Here is a 4,862-nt window from a genome sequence, read left to right as displayed (position 1 = left end):
CAGGTTGCCTTCAACTCATAGAGTTCTGCCTGTCTCTGCCTTCCAAGTGCTGGGATTAAAGGCATGTATCATCACTGCCCAACTCCTCTTCTTATTCCTATTCTTCTTAACATTATTTTGTGTTTTGGGGTATTTTGTTTGTATTATACATTCATGTAGTACCCTCAGAGGCCAGAGGCGGACCCCTTGGTACTGGAGTTATAGATGGTTGTGAGCTGCCATGTGGATGCTAGGGATTGAACCTAGGTCTTCTGGAAGGGCAACCAGTGTTCTTGACTATTAAGCCATTACTTTTTATTGCTTTTATATCCTTCAGGACATTTGACATACATTTTGATACTGTCTCTCACATTAAAATTTTCTCTGCATAAATTTAGGGGGTTATGGATGTATGTATTCATTAATATTCTTCATTTTTAAAAGATATAATATTGACTGGGAAGTTGGCTTAGGGTAAGAGCATTTGTTATTGCACGTCTAGGTTTGGTTCCCAGCCCCAACATGGTGGTTCAGACCATCTGTGATTCTAATTCTAGGGGATCCAGAGCCTTCTCTTGACTTCTGCATGTACCAGGCACAAACATGATGCACAGGCGTACATGCAGGCAAAACATTCATATACATAAAACAATAAAATAAAAATCTAAAAACCTGTAATATACTTAATTATATTTTGCTGTGATAAGACACTATAACTAAGGCAAACTCACTGTTTCAGAGGCAGGGAGTATGACAGCAGGCAGGCATGTGCAGGTGCAGTAGCTGAGGGCTCACATCCTTTCCACAAGTAGACTGAGAGAGCTAACGGAATGGTAGGCACTTCTGAAACCTCAAAGATTATGTATGCCTAGTGACACACTTCATTCAATAAGGCCACACCTCCTAATCCTTCACAAACAGTTTCATCAACTGGGCACCATGTATTCAAATATCTAAGCCTATTGGGGCTAGTCTCATTTAAGCTACCATATTTTTTTTCTTATTTTTTATTCCCCTTTAAAAACTTAATATTTTTGGTTTCATTAAATTTTTTTTTGATTTTTTATTATTTGATTTTTTTCCCCCAGGTTTTTTGTTCGTTTCTTTTTGATAACCATTGTTTCTTTAACTTGATTGGTTGTTTCCAATCAGTTGTAGAGTGAATACTCTTTTGGGGGTATTTTCTTTTAATTTTTAATTTTAATTTTTAGTTTTTTAAGTCAGGGTCTTTTATGTTGCTCTGGATGTCCTGGAACTCACTGTGTAGACCAGGCTTGCTTCAAACTCAGAGATACTGACTCTGCCTCCTAAGTGCTGGGATTAGTGTCCTACCACACCCAGCTTTTTGGGATATTTTCTTGTGTTAATTAACAGTTTTCTTATTCTTTGGACACTAAATGAGTATTCAACAATTTAGTTAATTAATTCAGGTTTGATAGTAACTGTGTGGAGCTAGTGTAGACTTCATAGCTTGAGGGCTCAGACCCACAAAGGTCCCTCCTCTAACCCTTCAGATACAGTGGTAAATTCTGAGCAATCTTTAGGTCTGACCAACCTGCTATAAATAAAGTGTGCTTGCAACTTCTTCCTAAAGTTAATTTTCAAGAATGGATCAAAGAACTTGAAACAGTTACCTTATTTTTTTATTAAAAAAATTCATTTTATATATTTTGACCATGTTTTTTCCTTCCCCCAATTCCTTCTAGAGCCTCCTCACCTCCATAACTCACCCACCTTTATATTCTTTTTCTTTCTCTTTTAAAAACCAAACAAGAAGCCAGGCGGTGGTAGCGCATGCCTTTAATCCCAGCACTCGGGAGGCAGAGGCTGGCGGATCTCTGTGAGTTCGAGACCAGCCTGGTCTACAAGAGCTAGTTCCAGGACAGGCTCCAAAACCACAGAGAAACCCTGTCTCGAAAAAACAAAAAAAACAAAAAAAAACAAGAAACAGAAACTCCTCAAAACCACAAAAACAAACATCCAAACAAGCAAAAGTCTAATAAGACCAAAAAAAAAATGCCATAAACAATGTAAAATAAAACAAAAGTGGACAAAATTAACATTGTGTTTGTTTTGTGTTAGCCAACTACTTCTGTAGTGTGGTTTAATATACCCAGTGAGACAGATTTTTTTCTTTGACAGTGAGTATCTGTTGCAGATAGCTTTCTGGTTAGGGGTAGGATCCTGTGTCCTCTTTCCCCTTTCACTACTGGGACCCTGCTTGGCTTGTGAATGCTACCACAGTTGCTGTGAGTTCATATGTGTATCAGTCCTATTGTGTCTGGAAGACATGACGTCATTGAACTCTTCCATTACTTCTGGCTCTTAAAAATCTTTCTGCATCCTCTTATGCATAGATCCCTGAGCTCTGGGGGGAATGGGCATCCCGTTTAGGGCTGAGTGCTTCAGAGTCTCTCTGGATGTTGTCTAGTTGTAAATCTCTGTTAAATCTCATCTACTGCAAGATGTTTCACTGATGATGATTAAACAAGGCTCTGATCTATTGGTATAGTAGTATGTCATTAGGAGTCATTTTATTATGTTCTTTAGCAAAATGATACTGGTAGGTTTTCTCCTAGTCCTGCGATCTACTCTCAGGTTTTTGGCCATTTTAGCAGTACCAGAAATGGGTTACACTTCATGGATTGGGCTATAAATCCAGTCAGAAAGTGGTTGGTTACTCCAATAGTATATGTACCAATATTTCACCACTCTGTCTTGCAGGCAGGTCACTGTTGTTAGTCACAGGGTTTGTAGTTGTGTGATATTGATGATTACCTTTCTCCTTTGATAAATGCAGAATACCTTCCACTACCATGGATGCTAGTCAATAGAGGTAAAGTTTCTAGTTAGGTGCCAACTATTCTCCTTGTTCATTGATTTAAGTAAGTGTTGTCTTCAACAGTAAGGCCACACCAACAGGTTAGCTTGGGGTTTCTGTGTGGCCCTTTGGCCAATAACTCAACAAGAAGCAGTCCATTTCTGGCACTGGAGGTTTTACTGATGGGTAAGATGTCTATATACTTATACTGATGGTATAAGATTGTCTCCCTTATTTGATGATTCATATATGCATCTATTTTAAGAAGCTTTTATAGTAATAGAATTCTGTATGGTTTTTCAGTGGCCTTTAGTGTTAGTTGTCCTTCATCCATTATCATTGTTTACCCTTCTCTCCCATCCCCTTACCTATCTAATTTTTCTATTCCACTTTCCCCCTTGTCTCTCCATAACACTATATTCTGTTTCCTCTTTTTTGAGATTCTCTTTCCCATTAGTCCCTTACTGGGTACCTAACCTCTGTGCATTTTCAGATTGTAGCACATATATTGAAAACTTCAAAGTGAATATTTACATGTAAGAGAAAACACACTATTTATCACTTGGGGTCTGAGTTACCTCACTTAGGATGATATTTTTTTCTAGCTCTATCCATTTACCTGCAGTTTTCACAATTAAATTTTTCTTAATGACTGAATAATATTCCATTGTTTAAGTGTACTACATTTTCATTATTCATTCATCAGTTGATGGACATCTAAGCCATTTCGACTTTCTGGCTATTATGAATAGAGCAGTAATGACCACTATAGAGATATTTCTTCATCCATGTTCATTACCAAAGGGCTATCTGTGTATATGCTCAATAGTGATATAGCTGGATTTTGAGGTAGATTGATTCCCAGCTTCCTGAGGAACTGCCACACTGATATCTATAGTAGCTGTACCAGTTTATACTTGCACCAGCAGTGAGTAAGTATTTCTTTTTCCCATATCCATACACATTCTTACCTATTTTTATTACTGCAGGGAACAAACCCAGATAGCCCTTAAGCACGATAAGCAAGCCCTATATTTTTTTTAGCCACACCCTGAGCCCTACAGTTTACTTACTAATAACAATTTATTTTAAAGGATACAACTTGGGAACAGCTAAATGGAAGAGATGCAAAGGACAGATGGGAGCATCAAGCTTCCATGTCCTTTATTACTTTTGCACCACTGCCATGTGCTAACCACCTGTGGATGCTCATCAGATTTCATTGTTTATGATAATGAAATGACCAAACATGGGACAGCTCAAATTGGACTGATCCTCAGAAAGACTAAGTGACTGAGGGCTGAAATTTCAGTCCCAGAGATCAGAGATTACAGATGGTTATTAAATTTTATACAAACATTAGACAGTCCCTGATCAATTCATCCTGAGGCTGTATGGGGGTCCCATGTTCAGTCACCTCTTTATAGACTTTGGTGTGATTGGAAATGGACTCTTTATTGGGAAAGAAGACACTCCTATTCTTCTGGAGATCCCAGAGTTTTAAGGGCTTTGCCACAGGAAATGGAGACAAAGGCCAGTTTGTTGTAGTCTATTGTACTAGAGGTCATTTCATTATATACAAGAATGCATATGAATTCTAGAAGAGTAATTCCTATACTAGAAGTCACTGCCACTGATTCTTTTGATCAGTTTTCTTAAGCAGATATTATACCGCTTTTTTCATGTCACAGACGAGTATAATGACGTGCAAATTTGTAATGTGTTTTAAAGGAAAAGTTTCCTTTTCTACTATTCAAAACGTGCTTGAGAAGATAAGCTGTAGCAGTCCACTTTGTTATATTTGTCATAAAGATCAGGGGTAGGAATCCTGCTGTGTGCAGACTTCTGTAGCAATTATGGAAGAAGTTAGTAATGAGAGTTAAGTTGTTGCCATTTACTCACATTTCCTGCAGGCCAAGCGTGTGCTACGTTACATTATAATCTCTAATCCTTAAAGCAGTTTTACAAGATAGGCAGAATTTATAATTTAATTTTGTTTTATTTTGAGACAAAAGTATCATTTTATAGTTCTACCTGGCCTGGTGAGACTTCATATTTATAA

The 4,862-nt window shown here is 37.7% G+C and overlaps 1 protein-coding gene across 1 annotated transcript in view; it reads left to right on the top strand.

Annotated features, from left to right (window-relative positions):
- The window catches only part of Adam10 (ADAM metallopeptidase domain 10), a 101,937-nt gene that overhangs the window by 34,884 nt on the left and 62,191 nt on the right, over positions 1–4,862 (top strand). The window lies entirely within an intron of this gene.

The sequence above is a fragment of the Microtus ochrogaster genome, chromosome 5 (assembly GCF_000317375.1).
Source record: "Microtus ochrogaster isolate Prairie Vole_2 chromosome 5, MicOch1.0, whole genome shotgun sequence".
Lineage (NCBI taxonomy): Eukaryota > Metazoa > Chordata > Mammalia > Rodentia > Cricetidae > Microtus > Microtus ochrogaster.
This window is presented reverse-complemented; position numbering and strand designations above follow the sequence as displayed.